This window comes from Dermacentor variabilis, chromosome 6 (assembly GCF_050947875.1).
Source record: "Dermacentor variabilis isolate Ectoservices chromosome 6, ASM5094787v1, whole genome shotgun sequence".
NCBI lineage: Eukaryota > Metazoa > Arthropoda > Arachnida > Ixodida > Ixodidae > Dermacentor > Dermacentor variabilis.
In genome coordinates, this window is record NC_134573.1 from 45939504 (window position 1) to 45954326 (window position 14823).

Here is a 14823-nt window from a genome sequence, read left to right on the forward strand (position 1 = left end):
AGAAATTCATGGCCAAACCACAAAGTTCCTCCCGAATTTTTCTGTCCACGAAACCTAAAATTAGGTTACTAAGAGTGGGGGCCACTTTTGTCCCAATGCAAACACCGTATTTTTGTAAATATAAGGCATTGTTCCAGCACACCACAGTATAATTCAGGTACACAAAAATCTTTTCAAGGAATGATTCCACGCTAATGCCACACTGGTCAATGAATCTTCTGTCGTCATTTAAGTCGCAGATACAGGCCCTCTCGCTTTTTAATAATTCAACATGTGGCAGCAATGAACGACAATCTTGTGGGCATCATTAAGGAGTGTGCAATAGAAGTCGGTGGTAACTCCGTTAGACAGGATAGCAGTAAGCTATCGCAGGAGACGTAAGATCTGATCAAGAAACTCCAATGTATGAAAGCCTCTAACCCTACAGCTAGAATAGAACTGGCAGAACTTTCGAACTTAGTCAACAAGCGTAAGACATCTGACATAAGGAAGTATAATATGGATAGAATTGAACATGCTCTCAGGAACGCAGGAAGCCTAAAATCAGTGAAGAAGAAACTAGGAATTGGCAAGAATCAGATGTATGCGTTAAGAGACAAAGCCGGCAATATCATTACTAATATGGATGAGATAGTTCAAGTGGATGAAGAGTTCTATAGAGATTTATACAGTACCAGTGGCACCCACGACAATAATGGAAGAGAGAATGGCGCAGAGGAATCCGGAATCCCACAGGTAACGCTGGAAGAAGTAAAGAAAGCCTTGGGAGCTATGCAAAGGGGGAAGGCAGCTGGGGAGGATCAGGTAACAGCAATTTCTTGAAGGATGGTGGGCAGATTGTTCTAGAGAAACTGGCCACCCTGTATACGCAATGCCTCATGACCTCTAGCGTACCGGAATCTCGGAAGAACGCTAACATAATCCTAATCCATAAGCAAGGGGACGCCAAATACTTGAAAAATTATAGACCTTTCAGCTTACTGTCAGTTGCCTACAAACTATTTATTAAGGTAATCGCAAATAGAATCAGGAACACCTCAGACTTCTGTCAAGCAAAGGACCAGGCAGGATTCCGTAAAGGCTACTCAACAATAGATCATATTCACACTATCAATCAGGTGATAGAGAAATGTGCGGAATATAACCAACCCTCATATATAGCTTTCATTGATTACGAAAAAGCGTTTGATTCTGTCGAAACCTCAGCAGTCATGGAGGCATTACGGAATCAGGGTGTAGACGAGCCATATGTAAAGATACTGAAAGATATCTATAGCGGCTCCACAGCCACCGTAGTCCTCCATAAAGAAAGCAACAAAATCCCAATAAAGAAAGGCGTCAGGCAGGGACATACGATCTCTCCAATGCTATTCACAGCGTGTTTACAGGAGATATTCAGAGACCTGGATTGGGAAGAATTGGGGATAAAAGTTAATGGCGAATACCTTAGTAACTTGCGATTCGGTGATGATATTGCCTTGCTTAGTAACTACGGGGACCAATTGCAATGCATGCTCACTGACCTGGAGAGGCAAAGCAGAAGAGTGGGTCTAAAAATTAATCTGCAGAAAACTAAAGTAATGTTTAACAGTCTCGGAAGAGAACAGCAAATTACAATAGGTAGCGAGGCACTCGAAGTGGTAAGGGAATACATCTACTTAGGGCAGGTAGTGACGGCTGATCCGGATCATGAGACGGAAATAATCAGAACACTAAGTATGGGCTGGGGTGCGTTTGGCAGGCATTGTCAGATAATGAACAGCAGGTTGCCATTATCCCTCAAGAGAAAAGTATATAACAGCTGTGTGTTACCAGTACTCACGTATGGGGCAGAAACCTGGAGGTTGACGAAAACAGGTCTGCTTAAGTTGAGGACGACGCAATGAGCTATGGAAAGAAGAATGATGGGTGCAACGTTAAGGGATAAAAAAAGAGCAGATTGGGTGAGGGAACTTACGCGGGTTAATGACATCATAGTTGAAATCAAGAAAAAGAAATGGGGCATGGGCAGGACCTTTAATGAGGAGGGAAGATAACCGATGGTCATTAAGGGTTACGTACTGGATTCCAAGGGAAGGAAAGCGTAGCAGGGGGCGGCAGAAAGTTAGGTGGGCGGATGAGATTAAGCTTTCAGGGACAGCATGGCCACAATTAGTACATGACCGGGGTTGTGGGAGAAGTATGGGAGAAGCCTTTGCCCTGCAGTGGGCGTAACCAGGCTGATGATGATGATGATGATTATGATGATGATGATGATGATGATGATGATGATGATTTGTGGCATTGACTAGTATAGATCATCAATATCTATGCTAAAAGCATTCCTATTTCCAATGTTATGGTCTCTAAGAAACTCGACGATGGATTCAGAATTTCGAAACATGAAAGCATCATTAAACCACAGACTTCACAAATGTTCCTGCAGGCACGACGAAAGAACAACTTCCAAGAATTGCTTTCATATACAATGGTTCGGAAAGGGATAGTAGGCTTATGGGTTTTCGTGCTAAGTGTTGAAACTGGTGTCATTTTCCCACTTGCGCTCTTGACAACAATTTTTCAAAACCTAGGCCCTGCAATAAGCTTACAGCTTTCGCAAATAAACTGGATGCCTCTTCCGAGGTTTTTTGAAAATTCTTGTTCACTGCCTGTGTTCATTGCCCGTGTTGTTCAAGGCCATTTATGAGGAGTCTTTTTTATTCTTGTTCACTGCCTGGCCCGCTTTATCCGAAAACATTTCTTTGGGCGCCACCACAAAATAGCCTTCTTTGTCCGATACCACGACGCGAGCATACTGAGACGCTACGTAATCTACAACCGAACGCGAGTTCCCTAGCACGCGTGGCCTACCTATAGTTATTTGGATGGTGGCAACACACCCCTCCATGCATCTGGACCGCTTAACTTCCGGAACACAATCCGAGGTAAATCTGGACACGCACAGTTTTTCGATTGGGGATAACACAGGTTCGAAACAAAACTTTGGTCAGAAAAGAATTTTGTTGCATTCTTCTGGTATGGACTGGGCTCCAAGCACTACAGTCTTGCCTTCAATTTGAACGGGCTTTTTTTTTCCTTGGTAGTTGCAGTCGAATGGAGGACCATAGAATTTCCGTTGCCTGGTCAGCAAGATTGCGCCACTCTCTGAGGAGATTCCTTTTTTATCCTGTAGTTATGAATTCGGAGCCACACGGTACACTCAGATGGTCTTTGTATAATCTAGCCGAATGACACCATTCCGAAGAGAGGATACGGCACGCTCTTCTGGCGTGGCCAGGTTAAGTTTTCAAGTGTGATGTGTGGGGCGGGACATGGTGCGGTGATCGGGACGGACAGGAGCAGACGACAAGGAGTGCGCGCGCTGAGGCGATTTCCGTGCTGGATCGCTGGAAGGAGGAAAACGACGACGCCGAAGAGCGTCCAGCACGTGAACGCACGGCGCAAGAAAAGGAACTAAAAGAAGAAAAGTCAACCAATTAGGAAAGACCACGGGTCGTCAGGCAGCCAATCGGAGGTTGCCTAATCGGCCATAGAGAAGAAAAAGCGTGGTGCGCTGGGAGACGCGGGGAGACGCAGGGGAGACGCCGGGAGAGTCCCAGGAAGCGACGCCAGGAGGAGGTCGACCATCGGACCGGGAGTTGAATACGGGCTGTCGGGTTCCGGACCCGAGCCACCAGGACTTCACCCGACCGGGGCCTCCTGCCAGCCCGTTCCTGTGCGTGGCCCGGAGACACTATGCAACAGGACAACTTGGACTCCATCCTGTTTACGTGTCTTGCTTTCGAAGAGTCAAGCCCACGCGAACTTATTAATACTGTTGATTGCAGCGCAGAGATTGTCATAATTGTTTTTGCGTTAGTAGGATGGCAAGACTTTCGTTTACTAATGAGAGAATGAAGTATACTGCGTTACACGCATAGCTATGGGTGTTTCTCTTCGCCAGTATTAAGCGAAGTTATCTTTTTGTATGTGAAATGGAGATTGCATGTCATGTGCGCGGAAAGGGACTGATTTAAATTTTGTGCGAGTTTTTTTATTATGTTACGTCAACATCGAATGTCCATTAACACTCTTGATGGGGGAGCAGTCAGTTTGAGGTTATGGAGTTGCTGTTGTGTTGCCCAGTTTATGCGAGTACAGCAATGAATGAATGTGTGTGGTTTAGTGGCGCAAGGGCCAGATATGGCCAAAGAGCGCCAAGACAGTGTTAGTGATTTCGCGGTGGAATGATGAGTTCTGTGAAGAAGATGTGACTTGGCTGTAAAGGGGCCTAAACATTGTCGCTGTAAAGGGCGTAAAATCTACGTGCTATAAAATTATGGCGATGACTAATTACGAATACTATGAACATTAAAATCCATCGTAGAAGAATGATGCAAAATAGAAAATATATGAGATGGTAAAATTACTTGGAGCACTACTGCCTCGCCAGATCCCTTGAAACACAAGGGCCTAGAGGCATGTGCTATACGAAAGAGCTATCACAGCGGCATCCTCTGAAGAGAGGACCCGCTACGAACATGTGGGGCTAACAACTTGCAATACATCTTTCAGAAAACTTAGGACTGCGTTGGTGTCAAATAGCGGTTCTGGGCCGAGTAGCATTACGGGATGTAGGGGGATGTGCTGCCGGTATGCTAGGGAAAAATGTTTCCTTCTCTCAGATTCGGCTGCCCGACACTCCAGGGGGACGTGGAGGACGGTCAGCCTCTCCCCGCATCTACCGCAGGTTGGAGGATCATTTTCAGTGAGTAAAAAAATATGCTTGCCAAATGTGTGTCCTATTCTGAGGCGACAGAATAGGACATCTGTTCGCCGTGATTTAGTCACGGAGGGCCAAGAACCTAACTGTGGCTTTATCACGTGCAGTTTGTTATTTACTTCTGCGTCCCACATACGTTGTCAGTGGTTTCGCAGTTTCCTTCTTAAGAAAGGCTGGTTTCCTTCTTAAGAAAGGCTTCAGGTCTGTGACAGGGACCGAAGCAGTAGGATTAACTGCATGCACTGAAATTGATGTGGCCATCTGGTCCGCTAGAACGTTTCCCTCGATGCCGCTATGTCCAGGCGCCCAGCATATAATCACATAGATATATATGCTTTACACAGTGCGGAGTAGAGTTCATTAATTACCGGATTTTTGTGGTTACAGAAAGACATCAAGGCCTTCACAACACTAAGGGAGTCCGTATATATAACTGATTTCTGGAGTTTTTATTTATTTATGTTTTACGGCCGACAGCAGTGCGTAGGCCTCAGCCGTAAACATACTAGTTTCCGGATGCTGTACGTCGGATTCCGAGAAGGATGGACCGACGGCTGCATAGGACACCCCCTGGCGTGTCTTCGATGCGTATGTGTAGAACTCGGTGCAGGCGTACTTGTACTGGAGTTCCAGGAAATGCATTTGGACTTCAATCTCTGCACCGTGCTTTCTAACTTGAGTGAAAGATGTATCGCATTGTATAAGCTGCCACTCCCAAGGAGGTAGCAGCTTGGCTGGATGCATTAGGCGAAGCTCGAAGAGTGGGACATGCATTCCTTCACTAAGCTCCCTCACACGCAGCGAGAAAGGTTGTCTTACGGAGGGACGATTGCGAAAGAGTGCAGCATATGTGATATCGTTAACGGTATTAAAACACGGATGTTGAGGATTAGAATGCACTTTCAGAAAATATGCTTGGCTGATGCATGTTACTTTCAATAGGGGAAAAATTGCCCCACAGGCTGCGAAAATAATTAACAAAAGGCAAACAAACGTTACGCGTTTCATTTATTGGTTCCCGGCGCACCTTGGTTCACTTGATGGTATTCCTGTCAATCCAAATGAATCGGCCAACAGCGTCGCCCGCGACCTTACAGACCGGGCCGCTTCTACATATGGTTTTGATTCTGCTGGATTGGAGAACTTACAGAGAGATACCCTCATTACATACAGTGAAATTACAAAACATTACTACATGGGAAGGAGGGAGTTTCCACCCCCTCACTATAGACTAAACAGAGCACAAGCAGTTACACTTAGGCAATTACAAACAGAGTCTTATTATTCACCTGCACAAATAAAGGAATGGTATGACATTGCAGACATGAATATTATATGCAAAGCATGCAAAAAGGAGATATGCACGCTTGAACATATGCTCTGGGAGTGTGGGTCGCTCGGCCCTGGCATTTCCCGGAATCGGTTTTTAGGAATGATAAGATCTCCAGATCATATCCCTCAAGTCCTGGCTGTCCAGTACGCCCGTGATAGGGCTAGGAGGCTTGACCTCCCGGTCCCAACATGGGACTAGCCAGGCGGGTGGCAACACCTTGTACAGGACATGAATAAAGTTTTGCCTCCTCCTCCTCCTCCTCCTCCTCCTCCTGAAGTGACCACTCATTTGATTCTACGTATAAACTTTCAATGGGACTTATTCTGAAAGCGCCCGTGGCTAAGCGGATTCCTATATGGTGGACCGGATCTAGCATATTTAGCGAGCTCGGGGCGGCAGAATGATAGATCACGGCACCATAATCTAATCGTGGCCGAATCAGGCTCTCATAGAGATTCATTAAGCACGTCCTGTCACTACCCCACGTAGTCTGCGATAGAAGTTTCATTGGGTTCATTGTTTTCAGACACTTTTCTTTAAGATGTTTAATGTGTGGGATGAAAGTGAGTCTATTGTCAAGTATAACACCTAGAAATTTGTGTTCTTTCTTTACAGGTATCTGTTGTCTACGCAGTTCTAAGCAAGGATCCGGAACCAGGCCTCTCTTTCTTGCAAACAGAACACAAGAAATCTTGTGAGGATTGATTTTAAATCCATTTTTCTCTGCCCACTGTGACACCTTGTTCAAACCCATGCTGTACCTCTCTCTCGCATACTGCGAGGTTACAGGATTTGAAACGCATTTGAATGTCGTCCACGTAGACGGAATACAAAATGGCCGGCGGTAAGAAAGCACGGAGTGTTGTCATCTTAACAATGAAGAGTGTGCAACTGAGCAGGCCTCCCTGGGGTACACCAGTTTCTTGTGTGAAAGGACGTGACAGTACATTGCCGACTTTTACCCGGAATGTACGATTGTACAAGTAGCTTTTTATTATGTTTAGCATATTACCATCAATGCCCATTTCTGACAAATCTCTCAAGATGCCGTTGCGCCACGTTGTGTCATGCGCCTTCTCCATATCGAGGAATATGGATAAGAAAAACTGTTTGTGTACAAATGCATCACGGATATTTCCTTCAACCCGAACCAGATGACCGATTGTGGAGCGTCCTTCTAGGAAGCCACACTGATAGAGATCAAGCATTTTGCTCATTTCACGGAAATGGATGAGTCGCTTATTTACCATTTTTTCAAATAACTTACAAATGCAACTTGTGAGGGCTATCGGTCGGTAACTTGCCACTGAGGAAGGGTCATTGCCTTGTTTCAAAACAGGGACCACAATGGCTTCTTTCCATGCGGTTGGAAGGTACCCTGCATCCCAGATAGTGTTGAAAAGTCTAAGTAGTGTACCTTGCGTATCATTGTGTAAGTTTTTGAGCATTTCATACATGATTCTATAAGATCCCGGTGCAGAGCTCTTGCATGCGCTCAAGGCAGCTCGCAACTTTGCAATACTAAAGGACGGTTGAACGGTTCATTCTGCCGACACTTTCTTATGAGTGGCTTACATTCTTCTATTTGTTTATATTAGAGAAAGGGTTTTGAATAATTGGTGGAACTTGACACGCTCTCAAAGTGCCCCCCAAGTGAGTCTGCCTGATCAAGCAGGGTAACACCTTGTGTGTTTACCAAAGGAAGTGAATATGTTTGTCGTCCTCTTATCCTATTAACCCTGTCCTGTTCGCCTCATCTGCATACAAGTTGATACTCGATAAGAACTTCTGCCAACTCTCTCTTCTAGCCTGTCGGCGCATTCTCCTGCCTTGGGATTTTACTTGCTTAAAGTTAATCAGATTCTCCGCAGTGGGAGAGGCGCGTAGCAACCCCCACGCTTTATTCTGTTTCTTACGAGCGATCCTACAGTCGTCGTTCCACCACGGAACACGCCGTTTGCATGCCAAGCCATTTACTTGTGATATGCATTTAGATGCGGCATCTATAATGAAGACTGTAAAATATTGCATAGCAGTATGAATTCCTAAAGAAGACACATCATCCCATGAGATACTTGTCAGAGTACAGAATTTCTCCCAGTCGGCTGTATCAACCTTCCACCTAGGAGCCTGTGGTGGGTATTCGTTTTCTTTAGTTAACAGTATGGGGAAATGGTCACTCCCGTAAGGATTGTTGGTAGCTTCCGATTCAAATTCAGGCAGTATAGACGGGGAGACTATGCTGAGAAGAAGGAAGCTGTGCGCATTGAAATCGCCAAGAACAACATAAGGTTCTGGCAATTGATCTGTAAAGGATTGGAATTCATGTTTCGTTAATTTGTAATGTGGGGGTATGTAAAGAGAGATAATGGTGATGAGTTTGTTTAGGAGGACAGCTCAAACCGCCACTGCTTCAAGATGCGTTTGTAGCTGTAAAAGTTGACACGCAATGCTCTTATGGATAACAATAGCGACACCGCCCGATGATGCGAGAGCATCATCGCGATCTTTGCGAAAATTATCATGCTGTCGAAGAAAGTTGGTGTGTTGTGATTTTAGGTGTGTTTCCTGTAGACACAGCACTTTTGGATTGTGTTTGTGGATAAGTTCTTGCACATCATCGAGGTTCCTAAGAAGACCTCTGACATTCCATTGAATTATTTGTGTATCCATACTGGAAGTCAATAGGTGCTGTGTGTACGGAAACGGAAGTTATGCTTTAGATTACAGAGCTCTTTCGAGACTCTGTAATCGGGGTTTCCCCCTTTCTGGAGCGTTCAAGGGAGCCTCGCCGCTCCTTAGGCGCTTGGTGCGCCTTGAGGATGGGTGTAGTGTCCATTGCCTCTTGTGAGGCGCCGGTCACGTGCTCTTGCGAGCGGAAAGTTACCAGCGAGGGTCCCGCCTTGGAGGGCAAGACCCCTGCGCCCACCAGCCCGGAGGTCGATGGGCCTTCCTGAGGGATGTAGCTGCGACGGCTGTTGCCAGCGCTGGAAGGGGCCGGGGAGGTTGGGGCAGCCTCGGCTGCGCCCACCTTCGGGGTCGGTGGCCCCATCGCTGGGTTGACGGAGCAGCGCTAGCTGCAACCGCCGCGGGGGCAGATGGCGTAACTGCCGACTCGCTGGTTGTGGGTCGGACAGCCGCCGGTGGCCGTTGCGTCGCTTCCCCCTGACGCGTCACATCGGCAAAACTTTTCTTGGGCACGTATGAGACCCGCCTGCGTGCCTCCTTGAACGATATATTTTCTTTCACTTTGATCGTGACAATTTCTTTTTCTTTTTTCCATGACGGGCACGACCGCGAGTACGCGGTGTGCTCTCCATCACAGTTTACACAATGCAAAGAGTTCTCGCGAGCTTCAGACGTGTGTTCATGAGCACTGAATTCCGCACATGTTTGGCGGCCTCGGCAGCTCTGCGAGCTGTGGCCAAAACGTTGGCATTTGAAACATCTCAGGGGATTTGGCACATACGGTCTTACACGGAGCTTGATGCACCCGGCCTCGATTGACTCGGGCAGGACACTTGAATTGAAGGTGTGTATTAGGTGTTTGGTCGCAATTTCTTTACCATCTCGCCTCATCTTGATTCTTTTGACATTTATAACATTTTGTTCACTGAAGCCCTCCAAGAGCTCAGAATCAGTGAGCTCCAGGAAATCATTGTCCGAGACAACGCCGTGGGAGGTATTCATCGTGCGGTGGGGGGCTACTATTACTTGGGTGTCCCCAAATGATACTAGTTTAGCCAGTTTCTCAAATTGCTTCTGATCGCGGAGCTCCAAGAGGAGGTCACCGCTAGCCATCCTCGTCGCCTTATATCCTGGACCAAAAACTTCGGTAAGAGACTTCGATACAAGGAACGGTAAGATTATTCGCACTGGTTTAGCTGGTTTTTCTGAGTGGATCACGTGAAAACGAGGAAAATTGTGGACTTGGCGTCCGAAAAACTGAGACCTCTTCGGTGCGCCCTTGTTTCTGAGGGCGATCAGGGAGTTTAGGAAAAGCGTTTTCCAAAATTACAGTTGGGTTTTCAGCCGCGATGCCGACCACCCACCATGGAGCCCAAAAGGGGGACATCACAGAAGTTCCTGCTAGAGAAACCCTGCCAACGCCAGCCGTACATCGCTGCTATAACCAAATACAGCACAACCAAGGCTGGCTAGCCACACAAGAGTAACCCTTGCCGCCGGGAAACTTGGAAGTGAGGAGAAATGATGAGAAGACAGGAAAGATGAAAAAGGCGAGAGACAAAGACGAAGATTGGAGAGGAGGACAGGAAAAGGCGACTGCCGATTTCCCCCGGGTGGGTCAGTCCGGGGGTGCCGTCTACGTGAAGCAGAGGCCAAAAAGGTGTGTTGCCTCCGCCGGGGGGCCTTAAAGGTCCGAACACCCGGCATCGGCTCAACCCCCAGGATCCCCCTTTCCCCGGACAAGGCTAAGCCGCGTACGGCTACACGCGGGACGGTCCAACCCTAATGTGCTCGGGTACGTGGTGTCGCAACACACCAAACGCCTGCTGGCGCAGACGCCCCTGCTGGGGCGAGTACAGCAAAGCGCAGGTCGATTTCACACGCTGCTCTATTGGCCAATGACCGGAAGCTAAGGAGGCGGCTTGGTTCCGCTTAGAGGGGACGCGGTAGACATACACGCGTGGTGAGAAGTATGGCTTAGTGGTTGCGCCATAGAGGAACAAAACCTTCTGAAGAGATACGTGCATGTTATTAATGGAGAGACTGTAAGCACGCCGCGAGGCGAGTGGTCGCTTGCTGAGGGTGCCGTCCCCAAAGTTTTTGCAAACCTTCCATCGTACCTGTCTAAATCTCCATTAAGAAGCGAAAAGAAGGATGGATACTCTCATAAATTCTGCAGATCTCTATGGTCAGCCGCTTCGTGGAGATGGTGGCCCTGATGCACGAAATGAGCGATACACTGATTCTATCCCTGAAGCTGTGCAAGAAATCAGTTATGTGAAATGTGTCCCGCTACCTCTATAGTGGTACAAAGTCGCAGTTCAGGGAAGCGATGGTCCATTCATTTCATTTTTCAAACTTGAAGTGGAAGGGAGACAGCTGACAATCGAAAAATCTGTGGCAGTAGGAAGCGAGAAGGTGGCTACGGCAAGTGCTTTTGGCTGTGCAGCCGCGGCATTCTCGAGCGTGAGCGTTGCCACCGTCGATTGCCTGACATCGTTGACGAATTCTGTAGACAGGCTTCACGTTTGCCAAGGATTAAAATTGAATGGTGAAAACAAAATTACCGACAAGTGCAAAGTGCAGTGTGCATAGCCAACATGTCTGCCTTGCCGCACTAAAAAGAAAAAGCAGGTGGCGCACAACCACTTGCAGGCAAAACATGATGCAAATAAAACAAACTAAACTCAAAGTCTTGCAAAAAAGGCCATTAGAGCTGCGGCTGCAGGGGCTTCCTTTGTGACAACCATTGAGTCTAAAACAGCAAATGACAAACGAGATAGCCCTCGCAATCAAACAAGCACTAAGTGCACTTGCACAAGTGCAACAGCTGGCATTTCAAACTTCCTGGCAGCAACTGAAAGTGAAAGGCCCTCAATCATCAGACACACTAGAATGTGGGTTATGAATTGCCTGATTCTCTGCATTGCCAGTCCGAAGGCATACAATCTCCCGGGCAACATGAAGTTGCTTACTCTTCCAACCTGCAAGCCGTCTGAATCAAATTCTTAATGGTGTGGCCTATGAGAACGGGTGCAATCAGATTGCTCTGGAGACAATCAACGCCTCTTCTTAAAGTAGTACGTGAAATTGAAAAGCGTCGCACACTTGTCCTTGACGAAATTAAGCTCAGGAAGCCGATTGAATTCAACAAGTCTACATACAAATTCGATGGCTTTCTAGACTTTGGAAATATTGTAGGGCGACCGACACCTGTTGCAGCTGACGATGGCCTCGTGATAATTTTTATCCCATTCTTCCATGAGTGGGTGCAGCCAATTGCCAGTTTTGCTAATAGAGGTGCTGCGCCAGGCTTTGTGCGAGCCAACATAGCCATTGAGTCCGTGTTGCAGCTTGAGAAGCGCGGGGCATCGTTTGTTGCTGTTGTAAGCCACGGCGGAGGCAAGAACAGATCTATGTGGACTCATCCGGGAGGCTCGGGCAAGCCTTCCGAGTCCACCAACAAGACACCTCATCCACTACTTGAAGAAGGACGCTTTCTGCACTTTCTGTGTGATGTGCCTCACATATTTAAGTGTGTGCGGAACTGTCTCGTCACACACATATGGGAATGTAATGTTCGCGTTCATCCAACATTATAAGTGTTACTCCTGTAGATATTGCGACATTACTAAGCATTATGTGTTTTTCGGGATGGCTCTGACTGCATTAATTTTAAGCATTTCCAACTCCTTTACGAGACAGAGAAAGACCAACAGCTGAAAGTTACGCTGGAGTTGGCAGCTTCTTACGTGAATTAGGAAAGCTGACAAAGATGAATGTGCGACTTGCAACACAGCTGCAAAAGCAATCTTGTGTTTGCAGCATTAAAATGCATGATTTTTTTTAATTCAGGGGGTATCCCACAGCGAAAAGGAATAACCAGTTTGGTTTATTCTTAATTTGGTAAAAGAGTGAATAATATCTTAACCTACATTTATCTGCTTTACTTTCAGTTGTTCAGTAGAAAGTAGCCATTGGCTTCAAATTCTATAGAGAATAGCGCAAGGCTGGTTTTGAAAGCACAGAAGGTGCATAAATCTTCCCTAATCTGATGAACAACCTGCTTCACGCATTAAGTGCACCATGTCCAGCCACCGGAATACGCAAGAACTCAACGGAAATTGAGGTACAAATAATATCCCTTTGTTAAAATCCTATGTATTTGCACTTGTGTGCGTTAACGTATTACGTCATTTTACATGGTTGCAGGTCATCAACAACTTTCTGGAAATGCTCAATGCAACAGAAAGAAACGGTGTTGAGAAAAAAACACAACACTCTTTGCATCACAAATGACCACAGAATCCCCACTCGTGACACTGATATCTATTCTGTTTATTGTCACATTGCTGCACGAGATGGATGTGAGATACGTACTCACAGCAAAGCTTAGCCAGGACCCACTGGAGGCTTTTTTTCTTTTTTTTTCACCATGACACTTTACTTGAAGAGATTACTTGTTTCATTTTTATTTGTTGCCAGCGCTTCTTTCGTGCGGTAGTCATGTGCTTATATATCGTTGTCATTTGTAATTCCAATATTGCTGCAGCCGCTGCCAAATATTGCTGCTGAACTTGTGTTAACTTGTACTGCCAAACTTGCTTTGTCTCGCGGTGCCTTCCGGGTCTGATCGGTGAACAATTCCTACAAATGCGGAGCTCAACAAAAGAATTGATGACACTTAATCCAAGCTTGGAAACGTAAGCGAAATACTTCTTGATGACATTTTTGGGGAATTTCTGCTTAGGGCGGGCAATTCAGGCATAGACGTCATAGAACTTAAGAACTGATAGTTTGGAAACTAGCGTGGAATTTCTAAGCAAACTCGTAGAAAAGCTGAGTGTCGGAAACAATTCCCTAAAAGCCAAAAACAAAGCTTTACAGGCAAACAACAACTTCACTCTCACAAAGAAAGTTTGCGAGCGCGAGCAACACTCTCGACTAAACGTCGAGATTAAGGGCATTCCTTTCACACAAGGAGAGAACCATGCGACGGTCACACAAACTATTGGCAACAAAATTGGTTGCCCAGTAACGGCCACCGACGTCGACGTTGTTCATCGTGTTCCTACTACAACAGAATATAAAAATATCATCGCCCGCTTCTGCTCGAGAACGAAGAAAGCCGAGTTCGTCGCGAAAGCACGGAAAGATAGACTCTGCCCGAGTGATATCGGCCTCGCAACAGCAAAAGAGAACCCTGTCTTCATTAATGAACATTTCAAACTTGAAAATAAAGCTCTCTCATCCGAAGCTTTGGCTTTGAAGAAAACAAAATACTGGAGATTTCTGTGGACAGAAAACTGTCAAATCAAGGCTCCGAAAACAACCGAAAGCCACGTCTGGTCAGGTAAACGCGTAGTCACTATCGAAGGTTACTGCTACAGTCTGGATCATTCACAAGTTTGATGGGTGCAGTGAACTATGTAAAAGAAAGCCCCGCAGAGGCGTCTGCGTCAGCAGGCATTTGGTGCGTTGCCGCACCACGTACCTAGGCACACGAGGGTTGGACCCTTCCGCGTTTAGCCGTGCGCGGCTTAGCCGTATTCGGAGATAGGGGTATCCTGGGGGTTGAGCCGATGCCGGGTGTTCGGACCTTTAAGGCCCCCCGGCGGAGACAACACACCTCTTTGGCCTCTGCTTCACGTAGAGGGCATGCACCCCCGGACTGGCCCACCTGGGGAAAATCGGCAGCCGCATTTTCCTGTTTCTCTCTCCTCAAATTTTCGTCTTTCTCTCTCACTTTCTGACATTTGCGGTCTTCTCTCTTCCATTTCCTTCCTTTCTCCTTGGGGGCAAGGGTTAAGCCTGTATGGCTATCCAACCTTGGGTACACCATATTTGGTTATAGTGACGGCGTACGACTGGCGTCGTGCAGACTTGTACGCAAGCTCTGCCGCGTCCTCTTGTCTGCCTGCGTCTGGGACCTTTTCTGACCGGTCTGTAGAGAAGTAGCTCCGACTTTTTCGTCAAGCACCTTAGCCCCGTGCCCTCGAGGAAAGTTTCGGTTTGGTCAAACGCCTTCTGTAGAACTGAG